We start from the raw sequence: 16,713 nt of genomic DNA, 5'->3' as shown, positions 1-16,713 counted from the left end.
AAACTCAGATCTCCACTAGGACAGTGGAGATCTGATTTAATCAGAATGTTCAAATCTTAAACGATGTCTTGTAAAATAGGCGACAGTAGTTTACTGTTGAATGAAGGTGTTGCACTTACCAGCAGATGCCCAAAAGAATGAATGAAGGTGTTACCAGCAGATGCCCAAAAGAATGAATGAAGGTGTTACCAGCAGATGCCCAAAAGAATGAAGGTGTTACCAGCAGATGCCCAAAAGAATGAATGAAGGTGTTACCAGCAGATGCCCAAAAGAATGAAGGTGTTACCAGCAGATGCCCAAAAGAATGAATGAAGGTGTTACCAGCAGATGCCCAAAAGAAGATGTATGACCTTGCAATTCAAGGTACCCGAGAAACTAGCCAAAAAGCAAGACTAACGAGTTACGACTGACGAAAGGACGAAAAAACGGATAGATACGGATAACATCATATACGGATAACATCATATTCTTCTTCCAAATTTGTGGCAAAGCAGCAAGATATAACTATGAGAGTTAAACCTACAAAAATGGCGATATCACAAAATAACATTTTCACATAAACAGTAGACACATACTTTGAGTCTCCATATAAAATAGCATAAACTGGAATGTGATGAATGACTTCTAGTTAAAATTAAATTCAATATTCGCCCGATCATTTCGAAATATATTCTAGAAAACGTGTTTTCTTCAAAATATAGTAAAATGTTTAATTATATACGCTTGACATGATATCGTGTCCTTCAGTCACATAAAATTCTCATAGTTCAGTCATGATATAAGATGTTTGGAATTTATCACCAATTCAGTCCAAAAATTTGTGACTATTATATTTGATAGGTTTTGTATAAACTTGAAAAAGGCCATTAAGTTTCATTTAATATCGTCAGCGATGGATTTATTTGATTCATTACATTTTCACCGTGACCAATCACATGTTCAGCCAGCCGTTCTTGTCAATTGAATGGAATAAACAAGTCGTTTGCAGTCGGAATACGAAGCCTTACAGAACACACCGTTGCCTACACTTGCTGAGAAAATATGGCAAATTTGTATCATGCAACGAAATGGCTAGTGATAAAGATATTATAAGCTGCGTTTATTGTGCAGTGTATAATTTTATATCTCACCTAATGGTATATGGACAGAGACCGTCAATACAATTTCAATATATTATAGAGAATTCAATTTTTAACCGATTTTCTATTTGCTGGTTTGCTTGTCAGAACACATGATGAATGCTTAGGATAACTAAACAAAACAAAAAAGAAAGTCGAGATCAACTTAAACTTCTTATTTTCCCAGACAATGGAAAGGGATAAATGTATGATTTGATACAGTGTGCACGCATACACTATATAAAGCAAATTATTTGAAAGTGAAACCGCCTTTGATTTTCTGGTAAAATGCCAACCATCTTTCTTCCCCTTGACAATGTACATGAGGGAAGCAACTAATCATACTGTCGCGGTTTTTATTGGATTTGGTCTGTTGTTTTAAGGCACAGCAAGACGTGAATGTTATTTAGTGCTAAGCGTTATGTATATTTGATTTAATTATATCTGATTTAATATATATTTATTTCAGTTTAATTTTTTGTCAGTTTTAATTTTTTTAAATAGTTCTTATTACATGATGTTGTAATGTAAATTTATTCTCTAGAGATGATACATTTTTCAGAAAATAATTTGACCTTGACTGTTAATTTATAAACACCAGGTGCTGACCTTGTTTCAAAATTTGTAGCATCCACCTAAACAAGTTCTCTCTTTATTTTAAAATGATTCGTTGTTGTCGAGGTCATGATCGGTCTTCGTGTTTAAGATGTAAACAATTTTGTTTATTTTTTATTTCTTAGAGTAAAATGATTGGTTTTCGACAGGGTCACACTGGGTGTACGTGACCTTTAACAAGTACAGTTTCTATAAGCTGCGAGAAGATGATCACGTGACCCCTTGTTTACGTTGTAGGATACGATATAACCTGTGTTAGTGAGTTATTCTCGGTAGAAGCTGGGCTTACATTGGAAGTTGTATCTTGTGTTGTTTGGAGTTATTTCAAATTACTTGGATTCAAAAGGATTAACTCTGTTATTTTTCTGGAAAATATGTGTCATGTGAGATTCTTAATCCAAGACAGTTATTATAAGAAATTTATTTTGATTTCCAAAACTGGAGTGATAATTCTTGTTTCTACAAGGAACTGTAGTCTTAAACACTACAGAAGGGGCCCCGAGTGGCCGAGTGGTCTAAAGCGCTCTCCGTTACGGATCACTGCCATCTCACCTCTGTCTGCGTGGGTTCGAGTCTAGGATTCGGCTAATGTGGGTATGTGAGAAAGCTTTCCAGTAGCTTCTCGTGGGTCGGTGGTTCTTTCCGGGGTTTTCCCGGGTTCTTCCTCCACCATTAATACTGGCCACCATGTATAGCCTATCGTGTGCTGAAAAATGGCGTTAAACCCTACAACAACAACAACAACAACAAACACTACAGATTGCAGCATACGTCATTGTCTTCCATCTTGGATTCTTCGTCGGGATTCGAACTTGAAATCAGTAGAATATTTTGTTATGAGGACTACTAAAGTTTTATTCTTGGATTATTCTTTAATTATTTTGGGTTTGATTCTATAAAAACCGTAAGTTCATATTTTTTTATTTTTACTGAATTTTTCTAGGGAAATAATTTATTTTATTTTTTCAGAGATTGATGTTTTCACTCTTTCTTGTGTTACTGTTTATTCGAGCCTAAATAAGTAACATAAGACTAAGGCAATTGGACCAAAGCGCCTTGACCAGTGACCCACAACTATCGTGATCACACAAACTAATATTTACACACGTCCGTCTGTCTCTCTCTAATCCTACTGATTTAAGACCATCATTTAAATACCAAGCGTAATTTCAGACAAAAACTCCAAATTCCGAACCAGTCATTCTAAAAGCTCATATAGTGTATCCGCACCTACCTTTTGGAATTTCCCACCCCTATCGATATGACGGATCTTTTGCTTAGTTTAAAATTTTCCTAAAGAAAGTCATTGTTTACCAGCTGGAATGATACATTAAAACCTCCCAGTACATCTGTATAGAGGGGGATTAGCGCCATAATTTTGTACGTGAATTTTCTAATCTTCCTTGATACATTATTGTAAATGGCCGCTTGCAAGTGCAACTTTCATAATTCTATCCATGCATATTGTATTCTTCATTGATGCAAAATGTACGTGGCAGTTTGCAAGTGCTACTTTCCATTTACATTATTGTCAATGGCTGCTTGCAAGTGCTACATTCATAATCCTAGTAATGAATTTTCTATTCTTCATTGATGCAAGCTGTAAATGGCTGCTTGCTACTGTTTAGATCTACTTTCCTTCTGCGTATTGTATCTAGCCAAAAAATGAATTGATTCTGTAGTTTGTCGTATGGCAAACGCTATTACAAGTTTTGTATATTCTGTTTATAAACTTGCCATGTTACAATTACATCATTCCAATTGCTGTTTTCGTACATATTTGGTATTCCAACAATGTAAATACTAAGTTGTATCAGTATTATCTTTGTTGTCCAACTTGTGTCACCAACTGTTGTCATAATGGCATACTAGAGAGTATCATGGCATTATGACAACACACAACGCTCTAAATTTCTAATGTTTTTCTTATACCATAAATAAATAATGCTAACCAAGGAGCTTTACGGCATTCATTTTGTGTCAGTAAACATTTTTAATCTTTCAGTCCCTCTTTTAAAGGTGTACTTTTGAAACGAGATTTGAATCGTTCTCTAAAACCATGTGCTTTCTCGAAGAGCTAAGTGATTTCTAACACCTTACGAAAACAAAAACGCATACACTGCAGCAGGGTGGTACATCTTCTTCAACCCCAGTTTTGACCCACTTAAGTATTTACTTTCACCGTTTATGAAATCTACTCCCTAGTGATATCTCTCATTACTTTGGAAACATTAGTTATTTTACAAAAGTAAGAATCAGAAATGACAATGATATATTCCCTCGTACTTTCTTAACGAGCTTCATCAGACGACCCTTAGTTTTAAGGATCGTATTGTACGTCATCCATTCTGACGTACCTTACAGACGTCTATCTTTTCCTGTGATATTACTGTACATAAGCTACGGCGAAAATAATATTTCAGAGCAACATCAATAGCACATTAAAAAACTTTTATAGATAAAATGGCATTAAAAAATGTTAAGCATTCCTAAAGGTTTTCTTATTCTTATCACAGCTTCATTTTATAACATATTTTGTCGCAAATGCTGAAATAATCAAACTGTGGAAAATCATGTTCGTATGATAAAAATGTTTACATGCGATTATAAGTATTAGATTTAGTGTAAGATTGTTTTCCAATACTTAATTTGCATTGTTAATGTACAGAACCTCAACCTTTGAATGTATTAAAAAAACAAAAAACAAAAAATTGATAAACAAAAAACAAACAAAAAGCTTTAAAACTGGTTTGCGTCCTTTAAAACATTTGTCCTTAAAAGTGGAAACAATCAGAGACATAAGACATAGATAACAGGAGGCTTTACTTATATTTGTTCTAATTCTTACCTTTATCAAACCAATTAAAAATAATAAACTGGTTCAAGAATTTTAAAAATATAAATATAGCACCCTCAGGTTCTAATTATTAAGCTAGTCTTTGTCACATTAAAGATTACAAAAAAAAATGTAAAAGAAGTTTTTAAATATGAATGTAGTGACGCATGATTCCGACTTATTAAGTGTGCTGCTCTTTGCAACATAAAAGTAGTTTAGTGAATTATCTATTATCAGAGAGAGAGAGAGAGAGAGAGAGAGAGAGAGAGAGAGAGAGAGAGAGAGAGAGAGAGAGAGAGAATGTATGCATCAACTCCGCATATTTATTGTAATTGTATACATATATCCTGGGTCGATGAGCGTGTTTTGGGAAAGTCTTTGTGTCTTTCCTTCATCAAGTATCAAGAAGATAAAAAGAAAAACCTCTACTGATTTTACTCCATAATTATACAGGATAGAATTTTACTGATCACTGTAATTGTTTTTGGTTTGATTTTATATAATTGCCTACATGTATCCTGGGTAGTTGAGGGTGTTTTGAGACTTTTCTGTATTGGGATAGTCATAGGGTCTTTCATTTTGTGATAATTATCAGCATGGGAAAAAAACTCTCCTGATCTTACTCGATAATAATACAATGCAGGTTTTTACTGGTCACTGTCTTTCTAAAGGATCGATTCAATAAAATCATATACGTATATCCTGGGTAGGTCAGAGTGTTTTCTGGCAGTATTGTGATAGGCAGAAAAATTAAACTGTTGGATGTCTAATTCAAGCATAAGTTGTTGGAAATAATCAAATATAAAATTGTTGGACAGATTTGGGGAGGCAAACAAGTGTTAAAAGAACACTGCCTAAACTTTTAGAACAGTTTTTGCTTCAATATTCTTTAAAAGAATAGAATATAGATATCTTGAGGGCGCACACATTATGGTCAACAAGTATTGGTTACTTGACTTGGAATTAGGTAAGGAACCGACAGTCTACCATGTTGCTGCTAAATGACTTGTCAAATGGCTAAATGCAGGAATAGGTTGCAGATGTGACTTAGATATCTTCGGCTGGGATTTCCTACCATTTGACAAGTGTGACAAGATCTATGGTACTTATAAAAATCACTTTAATTTGCGGCAAATAAAAATGATTTAGGATCTTGTGATAAGTCTTATTGACACCAAAATGACCAGTTTAAGGAGTTTTATGGGCTAGACTATGTCTATATGACTTAGGAACAACAATTTGATTGCTCACTGACCACTCATCACCAGCAGGTACATCGGTTGGTCTCCATGTTATCATAATGACCCCATTTTTCACAAAGTAACAAATTGGTTCTTGTGTGGCTTCAATTTCTAAAACCCACTCTTGTGTCTTCTCTGAAGAATTGTACTTGGGGGCCTATAACTCACATTAAAATGTCTTGCATGCATATACAGTAGCTGTTACTTTCTGCTCAGATATCTTACAACTGCAATCAGAAATTTGCTAGTGGTTTCTATTATTCTGTGAAGAAACTAACTTACAGGTGAAAGTAAAAACATCAGAAATAATTTTTTTTAGCAAACAAAATATAATTCTTTTCATATTTTTTTGTTGCTCATAGCAAGTGCAAACAACTTATTTTATTGCCCGCAGAAAAAAATTCTCCAAAAAGTGAGCATTTTTGGATAGTGTATATACAGATCCAGTAATGGAATGTTTTTTAGGATTAATTCTTGAAACAGTTACGTATCAATATAACCTGACTGTTCTTGAGGCATAATTTACAAAAGGAAATGTGTCTCCTCCAATCCAGAATTTACAGTTTTAATTCCTCAAAATTTGCAATTATGCGTGTATGTCCGATCCAAAAGCGAAATTGTGTGAAAAGCTTGCCTTTATTCATGTTTTATTTATGCAAAAGTGAAAAACAAAAGAGATTAGCAAATAAATCTATAAAAACTATGTAACAAGACGATCCAGGTATTTGTTCCTTATAATTGCCTACCAGTATGATAATTTATGCTTTAAACTAATTCATCTATAAATATTGTTTTTATGAATGCTAGTTTACATTAAATATTTTTTTCTTCTTCTAATATTTCCTATGAAAAGTAAAACACATGTCTGTATATAGGTTTTATTAATTTATTTTGCTTTATTGCATTGTCGTATTGTGCTGACATTTTTTTGTGTCATGACAATATTAACTTATATTTTAAACAGGATAAAATGATGATAAAATCACACACATATTAAGATGTTTATGCGGGAGGGGTGTTGGATGCTACAACAGCCTGAGCCTTAAAAACTTTATAAGTTTTTTTTTTTTAAATGGGGTGGGGGCGTCTTACCCTTCTAACAGAAAACAACATAATCTGTAGAAGATATGTGTAAAAATTTGTATTAATCCTTTTTAACTACTATATTAATTTCATATAAAAATGTATCAAGAAAGTTTGGTACTGTATTGAAGCAGTAATAACAAAAATAAATTGAGCTGGTTACTGGTAGCGGTAGCAATGTTATTTATATTCTATATATTATATTTTTTATAATTGCTACCAAAGGAGTCTGATGTTTTATCAGTGAAGGAACTTACAATCAATCATCGTATCTGTACTATAAATATCGCTTCATATATGTATGAATACGATTTTAAATAATAACACAATGGAGTTTCCAGTTTCATATCTGTGGAAATAAAGCATTCCATAATTGGTTGGACATGTTCTTTATGTTTAGGCATAGAAAATGTATTTCATACTATTATAATTTATTTTCTTATATAATGAAATAAGTTCACATTTTTTTAGCATATAGCTATCCTACAGTATATACATTGTATGTGATGTCCTTGTTTCAAGTCATTGGCCTCTTGCTGTTGTATTGGAATTGGAGATTGAAAATGAAATTGGAGATATGACATACTTGTCACAGACAACTAGTGACAATACTTGCTGGCTATTGCATGATCATCCATACCATACATATATAAGAATTATGTATACTTTGAATATGTACCTTACATCTTGTTATATGGCCTTGAGGTGCAATTATCTGCAATATGCTCAAACCTTATGAGGTCTTTACAGATCCAAAAAGCAGAATTTGCACTGCATTCTAAAATAATAAACATTGATAACATTGCGAATAAGAATACATAAACAAATTAGGACCTTAAACCTTGCTTGTAAGCGGCTACCCTATTCTGCCGACGTGCGGCAGCGGTAAATTACAACCACAAAATGTCCAAATAAAAATGAGGTGGAAAGGGTCAGCGGAAATAAAACATCGTGTAAAAACATTTAATTGTATACAATTTGATACATTTAATTTGTTTTGTGCTTCTTTCAGGCAACTTTTCTTCCTAATGTTAATACTGGGAAAATATCAGCTGACTGTAATGCGGCAATATAATGCGAATTATATTGTAAATAAGACGCCCAAACATGCCGTAAAGTGGTATAACCTATAGTTGCGAGGGTCAGGGGAGTAGTCGTATTGTAAGAAATTGACATGTCACAGCGTCATCTGTTGTCAGAATAAGGCATAATTTTATGCTAACTTCCGTGATACTAACTTGCAACGTGCTTGATGCTTACATTATAATCATAATTTTAGAAGGTGCAATCGGTGTAACTTGTGATATAGCAAGATTATAAATAGAAGATTAAAATTTATAATAATTGACATAGCATTTGCCACACGGCAAACTACAGAATCAATTCAGTAGTTGGCAAATTGCAATATACAATGACGCAGAAGGAATGTAGATGTAAGCACTAGCAAGCAGCCATTACAGCTTGCATCAATGAAGAAGAGAAAATTCATTACTAGAATTATGAATGTAGCACTTGCAAGCAGCCATTGACAATAATGCAGATGGAAAGTAGCACTTGCAAACTGCTACGTGCATTTTGCATCAATGAAGAATACAATATACGAGGATAGCATTATGAAAGTAGCACTTGCAAGCAGCCATTTACAAGGATGCATAAAGGAGGAAGAACTGAAAATACATGTACATGCATAGAATTTTGTCGGTAATTCCCCCCTCCATACATCTAGAGATATGTGTGTATTTTTGTCAACGTTTGCCGATGTGATTGCAAACATACCACGCACTAGGGGTGAGATCACAAAATTAAACCCCGTCAAATTACCACTTTAGATATTGTTACTTTTGTAGATTTGTAAACACAACAATATAAGTAGCGAACAATAAAAATAATATATATATATATATATATATATATATATATATATATATATATATATATATATATATATATATATATAAAATACGTTCTGCTGTGAAAAATCATCATATCAATATTCGTGGACAAGACAGTGTTAGTAGCAGATATGCAGGAACGTCATTGGGGGGGGCAAGGGGGTCATTTGCCCCTCCCCCTGAATTTGCATGTGCTGTAAGATTGCTGTAGCCTATATACGACAATTAACAAGCCCGTCAAGTTTTGCCCCCCCCCCCATAATGTTCTCCCTCCCCCCCCCCCCCGAAAAAGTTGATATGGCGTCCCTGGATTATGTATTGTGTGGGAAAGGTATATTGCTTAGTGCATCTGGGAAAGTAAAGTACGATTTTGTAAATATTTATACGAAGCTGATAAAAATTTGTGATGATAAATGTTCAGTTTCAAGAGTATAGCAACGTGGATTATAAAGTATGTGCTCAGATGTAATTCACTGTCAAAAAATGAATTTTTTGTTGTAATAATTAATAACAATCTGTTGCAACACTAACTAGCAACGTGCGATAAGCAATATCAATCTGTAAAACTTATTAGGAAACTGTTTGCAACACTTAATAGCATCCTCTAACAATTATTAGCAATATGTAATTATCAATAATAATATGTAATAGGTAATAGCAACCTGTTGTAACAATTAATATAAATGTGTTGTAACAATTAGCAGCAAGAACTATACATGCATTTTAATCTGAGCTGACATTTTTCGTGAATAATTGTCATGCCAACTATAAACAAACAAAAACAAAAAATACACACAATATGCGATATTAGTTATTCATCTGCTTTAATCTTTAAAATTGTATACTAATTTAGAATTGTATACTAATTTAGAATTGTATACTAATTTAGAAGGTTACATAATTAAAATTTGTTGGGTTGTGTACTAAATATAAATCACTTGTTTAATCGCAACTTTGATATTTTTCATACGTTTACCTTCATTTTCTTCAGTCTACAACATTTGTTTACTGCAAAAAATTTATTGGAAGAATAAACAAAATAAATTACTTTTCTTAAAGCTTTCCTTGACATAGTATAATTATTTTTATATCCATTAATATCAACTGTTGTATGAATATAAAATGAACTAAACGATGATATTATCTCATTACAGAGATTATGCCAAGTAAGAGTATGTATGTATGTATGTTATGTATGCATGTATGTATGTATGGTTTTATGTATTTATATAAGGAAACTCATGTATTTATGTATGTATGTATGTATGTATGTATGTATGTATGTATGTATGTATGTATGTATGCATGTATGTATGTATGTATGTATGTATGCATGTATGTATGTATGTATAGAGAGATAGATAAAAATTCTTCTATGTATGTATATATGTGTGTGCGCGCGTGCGTGCGTATGTATGTATGGTTTTATGTATTTATATAAGGAAACTCATGTATGTATGTATGTGTGTGTGTGTATGTATGTATGTATATGTGTGTGTGCGCGCGTGCGTGCGTGCGTGCGTATGTATGTATGGATGTAAGGAAACTCATGTATTTAAGTATGTATGTATGTATGTATGTATGTATGTATGTACGTATGTATGTATATGTGTGTGTATGCGCGTGCGTGCGTGCGTATGTATGTATGAAAGGAAACTCATGTATTTAAGTATGTATGTATGTATGTATGCATGCATATATGTATGTATGTATGTGTGTGTGTATGTATGTATGTATTCATATATGTATGTATTCATGTATGTATGTATGTATGTATGTATGCATGTATGTATGTATGTATAGAGAGGTAGATAAAAATTCTCCATAGATTGATTGACTGATTGATTTACTTTACATTTTCGCTATTTTAAACCTTTATGGAAAATGTGAAAAATAAGTGCCTACAATGTCCATTCTTTCATTGATAGCCTGGATTTAGTAATGCAGTATCATGTCTGTAGTGAGAGTTTTACAAGGTTATGTTTTTGAAAACTTTTTATCATAAGATATGAAATATTCCCCGAACCTTAAAACAGCTTTACCTCTGACTCTTTTAGTTTACTCCATCAAGTCAGAAAAATCTATTTGCAGTCCCTTAACTATCCCATCTTTCAGGTTAATTGCGCTAACAAATAAGTTGAACGAAGCTGTCAAGAAAATCATTAGTGTCCCTGATTTATGGCCGGTTTTGCGAGCCCATTTTCAACACTGCTCGGCAATTAGGATTTCTCGTCACCAGTGACTAAAAACCTCGAGTTTGCATGATGTCTTTCTCTAATCAGAGGATACATCTGGATATGGCTTCAAAGGTTGCCGAACTTTGATGTCTTCTCATACGTCCGCGCACCTTGGTGGTCCTTGCCCATCTTTAGCGCATTGGACGAACTAATGATACTGTACACGACGAGAAACGATACGGCACGTGAGCAAAGACCGTTAGCGTATTGTTTATTGGATGTGACAATCAGTTAACGACCCCGTTAAAACCAATTAAAGATGGTATATTCGGTTACATTGTATGAACTGATAACAACTCACTTAAGAAGAAAACCATTACAGTTTTGGACGTAACAGATGGCCCGATACCAGTATTTCACACGTGGTGTGAAATCGCTGGATGTATGTTCTTGGGAGGCAAAACAAAAGACGTTTTCAAGTACATATTTTAAAGCACACCTGGAAAAATGATACTGATTTAAATAGACACTTTTATTAAGAATCTTAAATAACTCAATAAAATAATTGCTTCTTTTCGCAAGCAGCTAATCAACGGCGTTAATATATGTCTCGAAACTGTCAGGCATAAGTTGCAACAGGTATGTATGCATGTATGCATGTATGTATGTATGTGTATGTATGTATGAGTGTATGAGTGTATGCATGTATGTATGTATGTATGTATGAGTGTATGAGTGTATGTATGTATGTATGTATGTATGTATGTATGTATGTATGTATGAACATACGTACGCACATAGGTATTAACGTTTAAAGACACTTAGGCACAACAGTGTGCATATGGTGCCAGTTAAAAGTATTAGAAACGTAGCAAACTGCACAAAAACATAAGGAAGATAAACCCTTCCAAATAAATGTAAACATGAATTACTACAAGATAAACAAGAATAGATCCATATTGTACATCTGTTAAAGGCATATATAGATGAAGGTTAAACATGTAAATCTTTAAAACATATGGTCAAAAGTTTATATAAACCAAATTCCCTAAAAAAAGACTTGCTCTTTGATATATTAACATGGAAATAGCCATACAAAATTATTATTGTGAGGTATACGCAAACGCTACAAGCGTAAAATATCAAAATTACAAAATTATTTCAGTACAGACACTGTAAGCAAGTGAGAAGATACATTTCTGGCGGCTAAAAGGAGACCAGAAACTCTAGGGTTACATACAACACATCTGCTACCAAATGAGAGACCCTAGTGTGGAGAAATGTTGAATGATGTAATGGGATATATATATATACACTTTAACATATTTAAGCACTATCACACGGTGGGCCAGGAACGTTGAGACTACATCTAAAAGGGGAAGAACCACTTCTAAAATGGATACACTAAACGTTAAAAAAGGAAAATCCTAAAAGCAATTGAGGCTCTTGGACCAATCACAGTAAAATATCTTTAAATACATCTAACATGAATGCCATCTGAGATTCTTATAGAGGCGGCGCAAGAAAGATTTCAAGAAACATTCGGCATCGTAGTTAAAGAAGTAATAATAGAATCATACAACTTGTTTGCGACATTACAAAGAAGAGTCAAAAGGGGATAAAAGACACACAAAAAAGACAAGAAAAAAGTAAAATCACATCTAAATCTGAAGATGTCCAGAAAGATGGCGACACAGCTGGAAAAGAATGAAGAAATCATAAACAAGCAAAACCAAAGAAACTTAAGGAAGTGAAAAGAACTTTGGACTGTGCGAAATGCCATCTTACAAACCAAGATCAGTGAAGTCCCAAGCGCAGACAAAAGTAAACAGGAGACAAGAATGGAATCATATCTAGATCGTAAAAGAAAAGAAAAACTAACGAGAGAGAAGAAAGTATGAAAAATGATGATGAGAATATATATATATATATATATATATATATATATATATATATATATATATATATATATATATATATATATATATATATATATATATATATATATATATATATATATATATATATATATATATATGTGTGTGTGTGTGTGTGTGTGTGTGTGTGTGTGTGTGTGTGTTAAACCCGTTATAAAAGAACATACATCATATTATTGCTTTAAAGACCATGGTATAGTCACTTAGAAACTCACATAGGGAGGAACTGCATGAAAACCATACCAACAGGACGAAGTACCTGAAGGGAGGGGAGTACCTATCATTGAAACCCGAAACACAAGAAAATTTGAGACTTGGGAACATACAGAAACAGAACAACCTCACAGAATTAACATTTTGTGGAACAATTCAAAAACAAATTATTACAAGTTAAACATAAATATGCCTTTTGAATCCTATTTGAAAAGTCTTTTGGTAAGAATCGAATAGAACTACAATTAACTATTCAAAAAGCAGGCTTTAAAATAAACACAATGATGCCTTTTTTAAACTAAACCTAAATTCAGAATTTATATCTAAAGCAGTTCGGTAATTCCAAAGTTTATATGAGGGGAGATCTCTAAAGATCCAAACAGACATATATGCTTGGACAGACAGTAGCGATGTCTACAAAAACACAGAAGAAGGGTAAAACGGGGGTCAAGTGTTATATATATATATATATATATATATATATATATATATATATATATATATATATATATATATATATATATATATATATATATATATATATATATATATAAAACGTTAAAGTGGGTTCAGTAAATCCAACCCAGTTAGTGAGCGTGTGTTTCGGACACATCAAAAGAGCTGCCACTATATAACATAGACTGTAAGTAAAATGAGTGAAACAGTGAAATACATTGATGTTCCTGCGCGAAGACAAACTATCTGGGTATGACATAATTCATAAAACTATTAATATAATACTCGATCTGTCACCACTTCTTCTTTTTTCTTTGGATCCAACTTGTCATTCATTGTTTATCAATTCCAAATTAATATTGTGTGAATATTTATGACAAGTAATAATTTTCCAATTAAATTCATTGGATTTGATAAATCTGAAATTTTGTCCTTTTAGTGTACATCTATAAACATAAATATAAGTTTCCAGATAAAATCTAATACTTCACGACCTTTTTGTTTTCTTCTTGTGTTTGGTCTTTTTTAATCACAAAAACTTATACAAATGAAACTAAAATCTACTCACCTGTTATTTGGTATTTCCTTCAGGTTTATGTTTGATTCTGTCACACCTTCTTTTTATAGTTCCACAGTTGGCTAAATAGAACCAATTTTCCTGTTTCTGACTCAATCATTATTATCACCCACTCTGATTCACGTGTTATCATAAACACCACTTGACTTTTGCGTCGTAATTGCATTCTGTGTGTCCATCCCCAAACCAGAAATAAAAAACTGACGGCTCTGTGATCTTGGCCTTTATAAAAGATGGTGGGCGCGATGAAGACTATTACAAACCCAGGATGCGAGAAAAAAATTCGTTAAAAATGTCTTAATAGTACCAGCCTCAAAGACGACGGTATCAAAGGCTTCTTCCTCAAGGGGATGCTGAATTACCGTATACATACGGTTGTAGACCGGACTGAATGTGGATAGTATAAGCACAGATAATCCGTCGGAATTAATTTGGGATTTATATATATATATATATATATATATATATATATATATATATATATATATATATATATATATATATATATATATATATATATCATCTCTCAATCAGATGGCGGTGAATGCAATCTAGACCAACTCGTAGAACAACTTAGTTTATTCGATAAAATATTTATCTAGCGGATACGATTGATTGTTGTTAATTAACACAAAATTAAACAAAACTCCGGCTCTCTCTCTCTCTCTCTCTCTCTCTCTCTCTACTCTCTCTCTCTCTCTCTCTCGTGTTGTGCCTTTTCTGAATTATTTGTGACCATGAGACAGTGTCGTAATCCAGTCTTTTTGGAAGTCTTCGATTCCATGGCGGTAGGAGAGCAGTATTAAACCTTCCTTAATCACAACGACCGCAATCTCCAAAAATTCTCCTCTATGGGGTAATATTAAACGCTAATGAACTATAATGAATCAGTTTAGGATATCTATGGGATAAAAAAAAATCGGTTGAATCAGATTATGTGTCCATTAAAAGGTCAAGCAATTTCGTGGAACTCCTACAAATAGAGACTGTAGTTCTGGGTCTAACCAATAAAATTAAGGCTCAGCCTGTCGGCTGGCATGTATGGTAGCTTTCTGGTGGATACGATGAAATATTGGAACCCTATAAAGAAGACTGACTCTGTTTGGTTCAAATAAACATCCTCTTTTACGAACAGTATAACTTTCATGTGTAATATGATCTAACCGTTGAACTCTTTGTGGATGAAGAGAAGAAAGATTGTATTTAATGTCTGGAAAATGTATTCAGTTAATCTAATGATACTCTCTCTCTCTCTCTCTCTCGCTCTCTCTCTCTCTCTCTTATGGAAAATCGTCCTATATTGTAAAATATCAATGTTCCTGAAATAACGTTATATAATAAGCCCACGAAGACTCGAAAGCATTTTCTGTTATTCTATATGAAACCCATATTGTATTGTTTATTCTTTATTATATATATATATATATACATATATATATATACATATACATACATATATATATATATATATATATATATATATATATATATATATATATATATATATATATATATATATATATATATATACATATACATATACATATATATATATATATATATATATATATATATATATATATATATATATATATATATATATATATATATATATATATATATATATATATATATAATGCTATTAACGTTAAAGAGATATAGTTTGAAATACAGTGTAATAATTACAGACGCACTTACAACTATAATTATGGGAGGTTAGAAATGTTTAGAACAAAAGCACGCAATTACTTCCTGAGGATAACGTAATATAAAGTTCACACTGCAATTTAACATGGAACAATACATCGTAATCTTTCTGTGTCCGTGGGAGTGTGTGTGTGTGTGTGTGTGAGAGAGAGAGAGAGAGAGTGAGAGAATAGTATCATGTCGGATAGAGTTATATCTCATGCCCTACTTGGGATCGAAACCGGATTGGCTAATTATTATGGTCATTACCTTGCCTGATCACACCAAATTCCATAACCTTTCTACTATGCCCTAAAGATGGGTGGAATGGCCGTGATTATGGGTATTCATGCATAGCAGACACACACATCTGGCGGTAGTTAACTTGCTTCTTAATAGACCATCAAATTTCTTTGAGAGAAATCAAGGCATCTAGAAGTTATTATCGTAACTTACATATACTGAACATAACGTTCTAACCCATGGAACCTACAGAAGGGAGCGTGATATATGAAGTGATCAGCACAGAAAAAGAATATGATCATACTGGGTTTTAAGCGATAATTCATGTCATGCTGGGAATTGAAGCCGGGTGCTTGAGTTAATCACTCGTCAGTTTGCCTACACGCACAATAACCATACCTTCTCGACTAAGTCAGCATGCCCCAAAAGGGAAGGGTCTTGGTCGTGAACGTAGGCATCCATTTGTAGACGATGGGAAAGAATCTCTCTCTCACTCTTATATATATATATATATATATATAAGCTCATGCGATGAAAAAAGAAAACGTTAGCAGGTCAGCTTTTTAAAGATAAGGAAAGAGACATTTTTGCGATCTTGATATAACGTCTTCTTCAAATGATATGATATTTAACCGCTTT

The 16,713-nt window shown here is 32.9% G+C and overlaps 1 protein-coding gene across 1 annotated transcript in view; it reads right to left on the bottom strand.

The window, feature by feature from the left end:
• LOC149790744 (protein Wnt-10a-like) overlaps positions 1 to 14,372 on the bottom strand; it is a 91,744-nt gene extending 77,372 nt beyond the window's left edge. Inside the window, exon 1 of the mRNA XM_089972795.1 lies at positions 14,137 to 14,372. The gene's annotated coding sequence lies outside the window, so the exon portion shown is untranslated. The remainder of the gene's footprint in view (positions 1 to 14,136) is intronic.
• Positions 14,373 to 16,713: the final 2,341 nt, after the last annotated feature.

This window comes from Sinohyriopsis cumingii, chromosome 10 (genome assembly GCF_028554795.1).
Source record: "Sinohyriopsis cumingii isolate HCF-2022 chromosome 10, ASM2855479v2, whole genome shotgun sequence".
NCBI lineage: Eukaryota > Metazoa > Mollusca > Bivalvia > Unionida > Unionidae > Sinohyriopsis > Sinohyriopsis cumingii.
Note: the sequence above shows the minus strand (reverse complement) of the source record. Positions and strands in the feature narration are given on the sequence as shown.